The sequence below is a fragment of the Myodes glareolus genome, chromosome 6, assembly GCF_982192425.1.
Source record: "Myodes glareolus chromosome 6, mMyoGla1.1, whole genome shotgun sequence".
Taxonomy (NCBI): Eukaryota; Metazoa; Chordata; class Mammalia; order Rodentia; family Cricetidae; genus Myodes; species Myodes glareolus.
The window spans coordinates 44,269,933-44,285,777 of record NC_142031.1 but is presented as its reverse complement, the minus strand read 5'-3'; the positions used below and the strand labels follow the sequence as shown (position 1 = coordinate 44,285,777).

Genomic DNA, 15,845 nt, shown 5'->3' with positions numbered 1-15,845 from the left:
CTCAAGGACAAACAATACCTTAGAGTAAAGTGTTAGGTAAAGGTTTTCCAATCAAATGGAGTAAAGAAACAAACTGGTATAGCAATCGTAATGTCTAACAAAATAGACTTCAAACTAAAATTAATGAGAACAGATGGAGAAGAACACTTTATATTCATAAAAGGAACGATTCATCAAGATGAAATCTCAGTCTTGAACATCCGTGCCCCAAATACAAGAGCACCCACAATTGCAAAAGAAACATTACCACTTTTTTGTCTTCAATGTCCTTGAAGCCCTGAAAGAGGCCCTGCTCCCATGCTGAGGTTATCTGGAGAGTGCACCTTTTCGTCTGTAAGGTTATTGGAACCTGGCAAGAAACACTGCTTCCATGCTAGGGGGATCTTGAGAGGAAGAGATGCAAAGACACCAATGTAAGAATTTCTCCAACGTCCTGAAGAGCAACATGATAACACCAGGATTCAGCAAACACACAACAGGAAGACTTGAACATCCTAACCCAGAAGAAGTCAAAGAAGGTAGGTAGTCAACCTACCTCAGGATACAGCAATACCACTCTTGGAAATATACCCAAGAGATGCCCAATCATACTACAAAAGCATTTGTTCACCTATGTTCATAGCAGCATTTTTGTAATAGCCAGAACGTGGACACAACCTAGATGCCCTACAAATGAAGAATGGATAAAGAAAGTGTGGCATATCTATACATTAGCATAGTACTCAGCAGTAAAAAAAAAACAATGACATCTTAAATTTTGCGTGCAAATGGATGGAAATAGAAAACACTGTCCTGAGTGAGATAACCCAGACCAAAAATTATGAATATCGTATGTACTCACTCATTAGTGGATTCTATCCATAAATAAAGGACATTGAACCTATAGTTCATGATCCTAGAAAAGCTAAGAAATAAGGTGAACCCCCCAAAAAACATATATAGATTGTCCTGGAAATTAGAAGCAGACAAGATCACCAGGCAAAAGTTGGAAGCATGGGGGTGGGGTAGAGTGGGGGAAGGGAGAGGGGGAAAAAGAAAGGAGAAGGGGAGTATTGGTGAGATCTTGGCGATATAGGATGCTTGAGATGGAGGAATGATGGATATGGGAGCAGGGAAGAAGATACCTTAATTAAGGGAGCCATGTGGAATTGGCAAGAGGCATGACTCTAGAGGGGTTCCCAGGTATCCACGGGGATGTCCCCAGCTAGGACCCTGGGCAGTCAAGGAGAGGGTGCCTGTTCTTGCCTTGACCTGTAGTCAAGACAGGTCATGATGACTGTCTTTAATATCATCATAGAAACTTCATCCGGTGACAGATGGAGATAGAGATAGAGACCCACATCAGAGCCCTGAACTGATCTCTGAAGGTCCAGTTGTAGAGCAGAAAGAGGAAGAAGATGAGCAAGGAAGTCGGGACCACAAGTGATTGGTCCATCCACTGAGACACTATGCCTGATCTAAGCAGAGCTTACCAAATCCAGCTAGACTGGGACTGAAGGAACATGGGATCAAACTGGACCCTCTGAATTTGGCTGACAATTGGGGCAGACTGAAAAGACAATGATAATGGCACTGGGATTAGTCTCTACTGTATGTACTGGCTTTTTGGGATCCTAGTCTATTTGAATGCATACGTTCCTAAACCTGGATGGATGGGGGAGGGCCTTGAACTTCTCACAGGTCAGGGTACCCTGCCCTCTCTTAGGACTGGAAAGGATAGAGAAGAGAGTGTGGGGGAGCAAGATGGAAATGGGAGGATGGGAGGAAGTGGAAATTTTGAATGGTATTATTTATAAAGCAATAAAAAACGAAAAAAAAGAAAAACTCAGTCGAAGTGTTTAATGTAAAACTGTTCAAATAAATGATCAAATTAAATTCAACATTGTATTTAAAAAATTAGCACCACAGAAGGTCGGGTTGGTGGTATATATAGGTAGTTCAGTGGAAAAAAAAATCAGTCAATACATACCACATTAGCTTAAAGAAAGATCAAAACCTGCAACCCTTTTTTGTGTACCTATATATATGATGGAATATCATTATCTTAAAGATATTCACCATTCTGTGATCACATAATGTTCACAGTAGCAAGTTCTAGAAATAACCAAAATACCCATAAAAGGGATACTAAGAAGGGAACATGTGGTTGGGCACATGTGTTAGAAGCATGTGTATTAAACAAAGGAAATCCAGGCAATTGTACCAAGAAGGATAAATCTAGAGAATATTATAAGTAAAAAAAGAAGTTGAACATATAGAATAGAATAGTGGTTACTGAATTTTTGTGGTAAAGAAAATGGGAAGGTTTGGGTCAATGGTTTAAAAAAAGTCAACAATAAGATAATTCTGGAAACACATTGCAAAATATGGTTTTATTTGAGTCAATAATGAATGTATCATAATTGTGAAATTTATGAAAGTAAGTGTTAAATGTTCTCATTAATATACTAGTTGTATGTGATAGGTATATTAATTATAGTAACCACTACACAAAGGATACAAATGCAAAGTTCACATAACAAGCCATGAGTAGTGGTGTAGATCTATAATCCCTGTTTCTGGGAAGTGAAGGCATGAGGATCAGCAGCTCAAAGACAACAAGGGCCACATAAGATTCTTCTTAAGAAAAGAATAATTAACTGTCAGGCCTGGTCATAGACATCTGAAACCCAGTACCTTGGAGACAGAGGCAGGTGGATCTCCATGAGTTTGAGGCCTGCCTGGTCTACACAGCAAGTTCATATCAGCCAGGGCTAAAGAATGAGACCCTGTCTCAACAAAAGGCAGTGCAGGATAGCTGGGAAGTTTCTCACTGGTTGAGACCACTAGTTGCTCTTCCAGGGGACCTGGGTTCAATTCCCAGCACCCACATGTTGGCTCACAATTGTCTGTAATACTAGTTCCAGTGAATCCAGTGCCCTTTTATGGACACCGTGAGTACTGCCAATTGTGGTAGGTTGACATTCCTAAAGGTAAAATGCACACATTAAAATAAAGGAGGTGCAAGCTAGAAGTAGTAGCACATGCCTTTAATCACAACACTCGGAAGGCAGAGGCAGGTGAATCTCTGTGAGTTTGAGCCTAGCCCGGTCTACAGAGTAAATTCCAGGACAGCTAAAGCCACAAAGAGAAACTATCTTGAAAAACCAAAAATAAAATAAAATAAAAGAGTGGCTTGGTTGTGTCTCAACTTAATGTGTCAGACTGTGGATGAGGAGTGGATTGTGGGGATGTAGGAGGGCAGCAGGAGGAAGGAAGGGAGTGGGAACTGCGGTTGGTATGTAAAATGAATTAGAATAAAAAGTAATAAAAAAGAAACATTACCAAAGCGTACATCACACATCAAACCCTACATACTTGTAGTAGGAGACTTTAACACTACACTCTCCACAATGGACAGCTCAACCAGACAGAAACTTAACAAAGAAATAAGATAAATAGCAGATGTCATGACTCAAATGAACATAATAGACATGTACAGTGTTATAATTCCTAATGCTGATGAACTTAGGCCTGATCCATGAGGGGCGGTGGCAGGTGGCCTGAGGCCTGTGCTAGAGACAGATAGACAGAAAGATGTAGAGTTAGGTGGGGTATACAGTTTATATGGTGGGTTAAGGAGGGGAGTGGAGAGAAGGGGAGAAGAGAAAGACAGAAGCTGCCCCTGAAGAAGATATATGTATATATATATATATATATATATATATATATATATATATATATATATATATATAGAGAGAGAGAGAGAGAGAGAGAGAGAGAGAACTGGAATTGGAGAGGCAATAGGGATTGGGAGTGGGTAGAGCTTGCTTCTTAAAGGATCAGAATACCCCGGTGACAGAGAAGACCAGCAGATTATAATATACAGAACATTACTTTTTTATTATTAATGTTTATTGAGCTCCATCCAAATACAAAAGAATATATCTTCTCCTAAGCACCTTATGGAACCTTCTCAAAAATTTATCACATAATCAATAACCTCAACAGATACAAAAAATTTAGAGTAATCCACTGTATGTTATCAGACCACCAAGGTTTAAAGTTAGAATTTAACAACAACACTAATGACAGAAAATCTACAAAGTCATGGAAATAAACACTACTCAAAAGACCTACGACTTGATTCAAGGAAGAAATAATGAAAGAAATTAAAAATTCCTAAAACGGAGGAGTTCTTCCCAGAGAGGTGAGTGGGTGCTCGCCTGGACAGTCTGCCTGTCCGGGAAGAGAGCACAGCCCCCCCCTCAGCTTCTGCAGCAGGGTCTTCGGTGTTCCAAGGGACCCCTCCCTCCCCCCACTGCTGCGGGCCCTTTGCCTCCCAGGTCCTGGGAAGACCAGCTAACATTGTTGCACTGCTGAGGAGCTCTTCCCAGAGAGGGCTGAGGAGTTCTATCCAGAAAGTGCTGAGGAGTTTCATCCAGAGTGGAGGAGATGGGCAGGCGCCAATGCAAGAATCCCTCCAACAACCTGAAAGGCAACATGACATCTCCAGAATCCAGGGAGCTCGAAACTAGAAGAATTGAACAACCTACTCCAGAAGAAATAGAAGAAATCGACTCTAAGCGGATCTTTATGAAAGTAATAGAGGAACTTAAACAGGAGGTGAAAATCGGCCGTAAAGAAATGGAAGATAAGTATAACAAAAAGATTGCGGAAATGAGTAAAGAAATGGAAGACAAATATACCAAAAAGTTTGAAGAAATGAGTAAATCCGTAAATGAAATTCTGGGAAACCAAGAAAAAACAATCAAACAGGTAATAGAAACAGTTCAAGATTTGAAAACTGAAATGGAGTCAATGAAGAAATCACAAACTGAGGGCCAGCTGGATATGGAAAATCTAGGTAAATGAACAGAGACTTCAGAAACAAGCATAGCCAATAGAATACAAGAGATAGAAGAAAGAATCTCAGACTCTGAGGACACCATACAGAAATTAAACACTCTGACCAAAGAAAACAGCAAATCCAACAAATTCTCATCACAAAACATTCAGGAACTGTGGGACACAATAAAAAAACCAAATCTAAGAATAATAGGAGTAGAAGAAGGAGAAGAATTGCATTTCAAAGGTCCAGAAAATATACTCAACAAAATTATAGAAGAAAACTTTCCCATCCTAAAGAACGATATTCCTATGAAGGTTCAAGAAGCATACAGAACACCGAATAGACTGGATCAGAAAAAAACATCCCCTCATCATATAATAATCAAAACACAAAGCATTCAGACTAAAGATAGGATATTGAGAGCTGCAAAGGAAAAAGGTCAAGTAACTTTTAAAGGTAAACCTATCAGACTTACACCAGACTTCTCTATGGAAACCATGAAAGCCAGAAGGTCCTGGATAGAGGTACTGCAGAAACTAAGAGACTATGGATGCAAGCCCAGAGTACTTTACCCAGCCAAGCTATTGTTCACTATCAATAGAGAAAACAAAATATTCCAGGATAAAAACAAATTTAAACAATACGTAGCTACTAATCCAGCCTTACAGAGAATATTAGAAGGAAAATCACAACCCAAGGAATCCAACATTCCCAACACTGCCTACATTAACTCAGACATCTAGCAACCCTTCACTAGCACAACTCAAAGAAGGAAAACACATACACTCTACTACCCAAAAAAAATGACCGGAGTCATCAATCACTGGTCATTAATATCACTTAATATCAATGGACTCAATTCACCTATAAAGAGGCACAGACTTAGAGATTGGATACGAAAACAGGATCCAACATTCTGCTGTTTACAAGAAACACACCTCAACCACAAAGACAGACACCTACTCAGAGTAAAGGGTTGGGAAAAGGTTTACCAAGCAAATGGACCTAAGAAACAAGCGGGTGTGGTCATTCTAATATCTAACAAAATCGACTTCAAACTAAAATCAATCAGAAGAAATGGAGATGGACATTTCATACTCATAACTGGAACAATTCATCAGGAGGAAGTCTCAATCCTGAATATCTATGCTCCTAATATAAAAGCACCCACATAAGTAAAAGATACTCTTCTAGAACTCAAGGCATTCATCAAACCACACACACTAATAGTAGGAGACTTCAACACTCCTCTCTCACCAATGGACAGGTCAATCAGATAGAAACCAAACAGAGAATTAAGAGATTTATTGGAGGTATTGAATCAAATGGAGTTAACAGACATCTATAGAACACTCCACCCAAATAGGAAAGAATATACCTTCTTCTATGCAGGTCATGGAACCTTCTCGAAAATTGACCACATACTTGGTAACAAAGCAAACTTCCATAGGTACAAAAATATATTAGTAACCACCTGTGTCTTGTCAGATCACCATGGATTAAAATTAGAATTCAACAACAATGGTACCATCAGGAAGCCAACAAACTCATGGAAGTTGAACAGTCAACTACTAAATCACCCATGGGTCAAGGAAGAAATAAAGAAAGAAATTAAAGTCTTCCTTGAATTTAATGAAAACAAAGACACAACGTATTCAAACCTATGGGACACTATGAAAGCAGTGCTAAGAGGAAAGTTCATAGCAATAGGTGCCCAAATAAAGAAAACGCAGAAAGCACAGATTGGAGACTTAACAACACACTTGAAAGCTCTAGAAAAAAAAGAAGCTGATTTACCCAGGAGGAGTAGAAGACTGGAAATAATCAAACTGAGGGCTGAAATCAACAAAATAGAAACAGGGAAAACAATCCAAAGAATCAATGAAGCAAAAAGCTGGTTCTTGGAGAAAATCAACAAGATTGACAAAACCCTATCCAAACTAATCAAACGGCAGAGAGAGAACTTGCAAATTAATAGGATCAGAAATGAAAACGGGGACATAACCACAGACACAGAGGAAATTCAGAGAATCATTAGATCTTACTATGAAAGTTTATATGCCACAAAGTTGGAAAATGTAAAAGAAATGGACATTTTTTTAGATAAGTACCATATACCAAAGTTGAACCAAGACCAGGTGAACAATCTAAATAGACCTGTTAGTCGTGAAGAATTAGAAGCTGTTATCAGAAATCTCCCTGCCAAAAAAAGCCAGGACCAGATGGTTTCAATGCAGAATTCTACCAGAACTTCCAGGAAGAGCTAATACCTAAACTCCTTAATGTATTCCATAATATAGAAACAGAAGAGTCATTGCCAAACTCCTTTTATGAAGCTACAGTTACCTTAATACCAAAACCACACAAAGACACAACCAAGAAAGAGAATTACGGGCCAATCTCACTCATGAACATCGATGCAAAAATTCTCAATAAAATACTGGCAAACCGAATCCAAGAACACATTAGAAAAATTATCCATTATGATCAAGTAGGCTTCATCCCAGAGATGCAGGGATGGTTCAACATACGAAAATCTCTCAATGTAATCCATCATATAAATAAACTGAAAGAAAAAAACCATATGATCATTTCATTGGATGCTGAAAAATCATTTGACAAAATTCAACACCCATTTATGATAAAGGTGTTGGAAAGACTGGGGATACTAGGATCATACCTAAATATAATAAAAGCAATATACAACAAGCCGACAGCTAACATCAAATTGAATGGAGAGAAACTCAAAGCCTTTCCATTAAAATCAGGAACGCGACAAGGCTGTCCACTCTCTCCATACCTCTTCAATATAGTGCTTGAAGTTCTAGCAATAGCAATAAGACAACATAAGGAGATCAAGGGGATTCGAATTGGAAAGGATGAAGTTAAACTTTCGTTATTTGCTGACGATATGATAGTGTACATTATCGACCCCAAAAACTCTACCAAAGAACTCCTACAGCTTATAAACACCTTTAGTAACGTGGCAGGATACAAGATCAACTCCAAAAAATCAGTGGCACTCCTATACACAAAGGATAAAGAAGCAGAGAGGGAAATCAGAGAAACATCACCTTTCACGATAGCCACAAATAGCATAAAATATCTTGGGGTTACTCTAACCAAAGAAGTGAAAGACCTATTTGACAAGATCTTTAAGCCTTTGAAAAGAGAAATTGAGGAGGATACCAGAAAATGGAAAGACCTCCCCTGCTCTTGGATTGGGAGAATCAACATAGTAAAAATGGCAATTCTACCAAAAGCAATCTATAGATTCAATGCAATCCCCATCAAAATCCCATCAAACTTCTTCACAGACCTTGAAAGAACAATAATCAATTTTATATGGATAAACAAAAAACCCAGGATAGCCAAAACAATCTTCTACAATAAAGGAACTTCTGGAGGCATTACTATCCCTGACTTCAAACTCTATTACAGAGCTACAGTATTGAAAACAGCTTGGTATTGGCATAACAACAGAGAAGTCGACCTATGGAATCGAATAGAAGACCCAGATACTAACCCTCAAACCTATGAACACCTAATTTTTGACAAGGGAGCTAAAGGTATACAATGGAAGAAGGAAAGCATCTTTAACAAATGGTGCTGGCATAACTGGATGTCAACCTGTAGAAGGATGAATATAGATCAATATCTATCACCATGCACAAAACTCAAGTCCAAATGGATTAAAGACATCAATATCAATCTGTCCCCTTTGAACCTGATAGAAGAGAAAGTGGGAAGTAGTCTACAAGATATAGGCACAGGAGGCCACTTCCTAAGTAGGAACCCAGTAGCACAGACAATAAGAGAAACAATGAATAAATGGGACCTGCTGAAACTGAGAAGCTTCTGTAAAGCAAAGGACACTGTCAGTAAGACAAAAAGGGTGCCTTCTGACTGGGAGAAGATCTTCACCAACCCCTCATCAGACAAAGGTCTGATCTCCAGAATATATAAAGAACTCAAGAAACTAGACACTAAAATCCTAATTAACCCAATTAAAAAATGGGGTACTGATCTGAACAGAGAATTCACAACAGATGAACTTCGAATGGCCAGGAAACACTTAAGGTCATGCTCAACCTCCTTAGCGATCAGGGAAATGCAAATCAAAACCACTTTGAGATACCATCTTACACCTGTCAGAATAGCTAAAGTCAAAAACACCAATGATAGCCTATGCTGCAGAGGATGTGGAATGAGGGGAACACTCATCCATTGTTGGTGGGAATGCAAACTTGTGCAGCCACTGTGGAAATCAGTGTGGTGGTTTCTCAGGAAACTGGGAGTCAACCTCCCTCAGGACCCAGCAATTCCTCTCTTGGGAATATACCCTAGAGATTCCCGAACATACTACAAAAGCATTTGTTCAACTATGTTCATAGCAGCACTATTTGTAATAGCCAGAACCTGGAAACAGCCTAGGTGCCCCTAAATAGAAGAATGGTTAAAAAAGGTGTGGAACATATATACATTATTGTTTTACTCAGCGGTAAAAAACAATGACATCTTGAATTTTGCATGCAAATGGATGGAATTAGAAAACGCTTTACTGAGTGAGGTAAGCCAGACCCAAAAAGAAGAACACGGTATTTATTCACTCATAAGTGGATTCTAGCCATAATTAAAGGTCTTTGAGCCTATTATTCGTGATCCTAGAGAAGCTAAATAATAAGATGAACCTGATGAAGATTATCTATTCGCCAGGAGGTAGGAAAGAGACAAGAGTCCCAGGTAACCTCGGGTGCATGGGGTGGTGGGAGGGTTGTTGGAAGGGGAGAGGGTTAGAGAGAATGCAGTAGGGGAGGAATGGGGAAAGCTCGGTGGACCGGGATGGGGGGGAGGGAGGAAGGATGAATATAGGATCAGGGAAGAATATATTTCAACTAAGGGAGTCATTTTAGGGTTTACAGGAGACTCGATTATATATGGGATCCCAGGTCCAAGGAGAGATCCCCAGATTGTTCTCTGGACAGAGGAGAGGGTGCCTGAACCGGCCTTGGCCCATAACCATACTGATGAATATTTTGCTTATCACCATAGATCCTTCATCTGGCGTTGGATGGCGATACAGACGGAGACCCACATTGGAGCACCGGACTGAGCCCCCCAAGGTCCAAAGGAGGAGCAGAAGGAGGAAGAACATGAAAAAGCAAATCAGAACCGCAAGAGGAGCGATCACCCACTGATACAAGGCGACTGATCTAATGAGAGTTCACCAAGGCCAGTTGACTGGGACTGAAGGAGCGCTTGATCCAACCAGATTCTCTGGAGGAGGCTGGATTCTCTGAATGTGGCTTGCCCCAAGTCTTTCTAAAAAGCCATTGACAATGACTCTGGGACTTGTTTCCTCTGCATAGTCTGGATTTTTGGGGATCCAGTCTGATTGGATACTCACCTTCCTGGTCCTGGAGGGAGCAGGGAGGAACTTGAACTACCCACAGGTCAGGAAACCCTGACTGCTCTTAGGGATGGAGAGGGAAGAGGAGAGGGAGTGGGAGGAGTGGGAGGGTGTTGGGAGGAGGGGAGAAAATGGAAACTTTTGTATTTTAATAAACTTTAAAAAAAAAACAATGACATCTTGAATTTTGCATGAAAATGGATAGAAATAGAAAGTGCTTTACTGAGTGAGGTAACCCCAACCCAAAAAGAGGAATATGGTGTGTACTCACTCATAAGTGGATTCTAACCATAAATAAAGCATATTGAGTCTATAATTCATAATCTTAGAGAAACTAAATAAGAAAGTGAAACTAAAGAAAAACATATAGTTATCCTTCTGAATAGTTGAAGTAGACAAGATTGCCAGGCAAAAGTTGGGTGCATGGGTGGGGAGGTGTAAGGGGAGATGGGTAGAGGGAAGGGGGAAGGGAAGGATTGGGTAGAGCTTGGGGGAATGAAATAGGTGGGATGAAGGAAGGGTGGATATGGGTTCAGGGAAATAAATATCTTAATTAACGGAGTCATTTTATGGTTGGCAAGAGACTTAACTCTAGAGGGGTTCCCAGGTCCAAGAAGATGTTCCTAGCTTGTTCCTTGGGCAGCAGAGGAGAGAGTGCCTGAACTGGTCTTCTCCCATAGCCACACTGATGAATATCTTGCATATCAACATAGAACCTCCATCTGTCGATGGATGGAGATAGAGACAGAGACTCACATTGGAGCACTGGACTTAGCTGCCAAGGTCCAAATGAGGAGCAGAAGGAGGGAGAACATGAGCAAGGAAGTCAGGGCCACGGGAGGGGCGCATCCACCCACTCAGACAATGTGACTGATCTAATGGGAGCTCACCAAGGTCAGCTGAACTGGGACTGATGGAGCATGTGATCAAACCGGACTCTCTGAATGTGGCTGTCAATGAAGGCTTACTGAGAAACCAAGGACAATGGCACTGGGTTTTGATTCTGCTGCATGGACTGGCTTTGTGGGAGCCTGTTTTGTTTGGATGCTGACCTTCATAGACCTGAATGGAGTTGGGAGGACCTTGGACTTCCCACAGGGCAAGGAACCCTGACTGCTCTTAGGACTGGAGAGGGAGGGGAGGGGTAAGGGAAAAGGTAGTGGGGTGGAGGTGGAAATTTTTAATAAATAATAATAATAGTAATAATAATAATAATAAACATGTTCTGGATGACACGGAAGCATTGACTCTTCTGTTTGGGTCCCAACTGGAGATACAACTCATACTAATCACATGAAATGTCTGTGTCCTCTGTTAAGGCAGAAAAGACATTCATACTCTGTAGTGTTGGAAATGAAGCAGAATAATAGACTACAGTCAGGACTGGTTAACCGCTTCTAACAAAATAAAATAATTCATCATGGGTTATGTTCAATACACTGTAACATCAGAGAAAGAGTTTCAGTGGGTGGCCCAACTGGAGAAACAGCTGGTACAGCCAAACCACATACTTCTGCTTCCTTGAAGGTTTGTGTTATGACTTGTATCACTGTGGGAGGAAAGCTATTATACTGTTGACAATAATACATTGCCCCATCTTCAGGCTCTAGGCTGCTGATCTTGAGAGAATACTGTTGGTCAGATCTACTGCCACTGAACCTGGAAGGGACCCCATCTGCCAATTCATCTCCAGCTTTAATCAGGAGTTTAGGAGGTTTCCCTTGTTTCTGTTGATACCATGCTAAACTCCAGCCAATGCTTTCACTTGGCTGGCATGTGATGGTGACACTTTCTCCCAGAGATGCAGACAGGGAGGCTGGAGACTGGATCAACTGTATGTCACATCTGGCACCTGAAATTGGAAAGTGAAAAGAAATTTTCTTACAATTAATTTTAAGATAACTTTTACAAACACAACAAAGTACTGACCAGACTAAACTCAAAGGTATTTGGAGTTTTTTAATATTTGTTACCTATAAGCCAGAACAGCTGTAGGACAAGAAGCTTAGTGTGGACCCTCATGTCTGTGCTGTGTCCAATCTGAGTCTGACTCCAGCACAGATCTGACCTGATTTTGAAGAAGAGCAGAAGGCATGCTCTGGGCCTATGCAAATCAACAAAAACTGAGTACAGTCATATAACTGGCCAAATTGATGACTTAATAAAGGTACATGGTCTTCTTACAACTCAGATTATAGAGGCAACACATGCTTCTTTGTAAAGAATATGCTCCTCTTTGGACAATAAATAACAGTGCTAGATAAGAACTATATTTTACTTTGATTTCTTCATGTTCAACATACAAGTTTCTTGTTTCACTTCATGGCAGGGATGTAAAATATGGTATAATCTAGGCAGTACATAAAAACTTAAAAGTGTCACTGTAAACAGAGAAACACTGTCTGGAAAAAAACACTTAAAAGGTTTTTTTTTCATAGCATTAAATGATATATAGGCCATATTTCACATACTGACACCATATGTGCATGTCTAATTTAAGCAGTAAAATCATACTCACAAACATAGTGATTCCATCAAAGGCAAAAATCTCTCAGCAAATTCCACTTACAATATTTTCATCCCGATTTTAAAAATGTTCCTGGAGAGTTTGGAATGGGCATATTGTGTAGATGTAACCACTGGGAGTGAGATCTACAAAGTTTGATACAATACCTTGCCCACAAAGATTCCCACATGAGAAATAGAAGAGTATTTATAGACATGATTTGTAAGGAAGGGCAGGATCTCCTGTAACTAACACATATTTTTAGGTAAACTGTCTAATTTAACTTATTTGTCATATTCCACTATGCCACAACGACTTCAATGAAAAGCAAAAAACATCATAGATTTTTTCCCTTCCATCTGTGCATATGAATTCCCTTTCCAGAACTCATTGGAATTATATCTATGCCCATGGTTTCTGTGAAGCTTCAGATTATAGGAACTGACTACTTCCCTCCATGTCACAAATCGTTGTCTTTAAGGAATACAAGATTTCTTTTAGAAATTGTCCTTCATGTCCTAGAATGTAAAATGGTTATTAGTTTGCACATGCTGTGCGCATCATATTTCTTCCATATATTGAGAGGATATGTATCTAAAGGTTTGTACAGAATAAGACAAGCTTCATGATGAGAAAACCATGCTCACACAGAGATCATAAGAGAGTAACATAGCTGAACTGGAATTGTTGCAAACCACCATGGGAGTACTAGGAATTATCATTTCTCTGCAAGAACAATAAGTGCTCTTAATTGCTGAGCCATAATTTCAATCAGCCCCTGAATATTATATATTTTTGTAGGCTTATACCCTCTTTTCAAACATAAAGTAACATTTATACTATTCTTTCCTTCTTATTATCTTTTCTTAGAACTTACACAACTATGTACTGACTAACCATTTTTGCTGCATTCCATAATCTTGGCCCAGATCATTACCCTCAAAATGTTTATATTGAGTGTATTTATTCTCAACATACCAACAGAATTTAGTTCATTGTTATTCACAGCCTATGTCAGGAAAGATGGTGGACATCAATCTTTGTGTATGCTATAACTGATCCACATCTAAAGGAAATAAAGAAGGCCTTCTTCTGAATTTTTCTCTGAGAATTAAAATTTCACTAGTAACAAATTTGTTTCATGTTTGCATTGCCACAGTGTCTGATCAGCATTCAGGTGGCTGTCTCTAGATTTACTCCCTTCAGGAAGTTGCATTGAAGGAACATCCAACAATTATTATGAGTCACATAATATGATTTTATGATAATAAAAAATGATTCATCCCCTGTCCATGCCAAATCTGTCATCCTCATACTCCTCTAGAAGTCTATTTTAAAGTACATGCCATTGCCATAGAGAAAATAAGAATACAGTCAAACAACATTCTAATTCTTGAGATGCTGATTAAACTTCCATGACACCCATAATGTATTATATATAACTATGTGCAAAATGGTGAGATTACTCAGTGAAAAACACACTATCATTAATAGAGTTAGCCTAATTCTAATAATATGTGTATGGCCCCTGGAAAACTGTCTACATTTTGGCTTGAGAGAGACAGAAAATTCAAACATTAAAGTGCTATTAATTTAGTGTGGAGAAAGATCATTCTCACTATAACAACAAGAACCCTTGGAAATCAAAAAATTCAGAGTCACATTGTTCCACAGTCAGTTTCTTCATTACCCCAAATATCCTGTAAAGGTAATGTTGAGACAAATACCCTGTCTCAATGCTTAAAAACTGTGTAGAATCTTAAAAAGTGAAAGAAGCCTACAAGCAAGAAAAGAGTTTATTTTCATAGATTTATACCATCAGCAATATGAAACATTGGAATGATTGGAAAAAGAGATATTTTAACAGCCATTGAAATCTCAGGTCTTTAGAGTCTTCTCGCTCTCTATAAGGATCCTTTCAGGTCAGGTTGGAGATCTGTAACCAGCTGAATTAAGTCAAAATGTTTTCTTTCCAATGTACTGACAAGATTTCATCCTGTTAATGTTCTCAAACCTTTGGAAAGTTAAGAGTATTAATAAACACCTTCCATTCAGCTTATAAGAACACAAAATCCACCCCTCACTGCTGCTGCCCTTTTGTCTCCTGGGTCCTGGAAACACCACCTATCCCTGCTGCAGTACTAAGAAGTTCTATCCAGAGAGGTGAGTGGGTGATCGCCTTGGCGCTCTGTCCCAGAAGAGATCACAACTCCTCCCCCCTCAGCTTCTGCAGCAGGGTCTTCAGTGTTCCACGGGACCCCTCCCTGCCCTCACTGCTGCTGCCCTTTTGTCTCCTGGGTCCTGGAAACCCCAGCTTTCCTTGCTGCAGTGCTGAGGAGTTCTATCCAGAGAGTGCTGAGGAGTTCTATCCAGAGAGTGCTGAGGAGTTTCATCCAGAGAGGAGGAGATGGGCAGGCGACAATGCAAGAATTCCTCCAACAATCTGAAATGCAACATGACATCTCCAGAATCCAGGGATCACGAAACTAGAAGAACTGAACACTCTACTCCAGAAAAAATAGAAGAAATTGACTCTAAGTGGATCTTTATGAAAATAGTAGAGGAACTTAAACAGGAGGTGAAAATCTGCCATATAGAAATGGAAGAAAGGCATAACAAAAAGATTGAGGAAATGAGTAAAGAAATGGAAGAGAAATATAAAAAAAAGTTTGAAGAAATGAGTAATCCATAAATGAAATTCTGGAAAACCAAGAAAAACAATCAAACAGAAAATGGAAAGAGTTCAAAATTTGAAAACTGAAATGGAGTCAATGAAGAAACCACAAGCCGAGAGCCGGCTGGCTAAGGAAAATCTAAGTAAATGAACAGAGACTTCAGAAACAAGCATAACCAACAGAATACAAGAGATAGAAGAAAGAATCTCAGACTCTGAGGACACCATAGAGAAATTAAACGCTCTGACCAAAGAAAACAGCAAATCCAACAAATTCTCATCACAAAACATTCAGGAAATGTGGGACACAATAAAAAAAATGAAATCTAAGAATAATAGAGATAGAAAAAGAAGAATTAGAGATCAAAAGTCCAGAAAATATATTCAACAAAATTATAGAGAAAACTTCCCCAACCTAAAGAAC

The 15,845-nt window shown here is 39.4% G+C and overlaps 1 long non-coding RNA gene across 1 annotated transcript; it reads right to left on the bottom strand.

Annotated features, from left to right (window-relative positions):
- Nucleotides 1-12,005: 12,005 nt before the first annotated feature.
- LOC148121773 (uncharacterized) lies at nucleotides 12,006-12,363 on the bottom strand. Its single transcript, XR_015737982.1, has 2 exons — nucleotides 12,215-12,363; nucleotides 12,006-12,093 (listed from the first exon to the last, which is right to left on the bottom strand). It is a non-coding gene; the product is annotated as an uncharacterized LOC148121773 (long non-coding RNA).
- Between the last annotated feature and the right edge of the window lie 3,482 nt (nucleotides 12,364-15,845).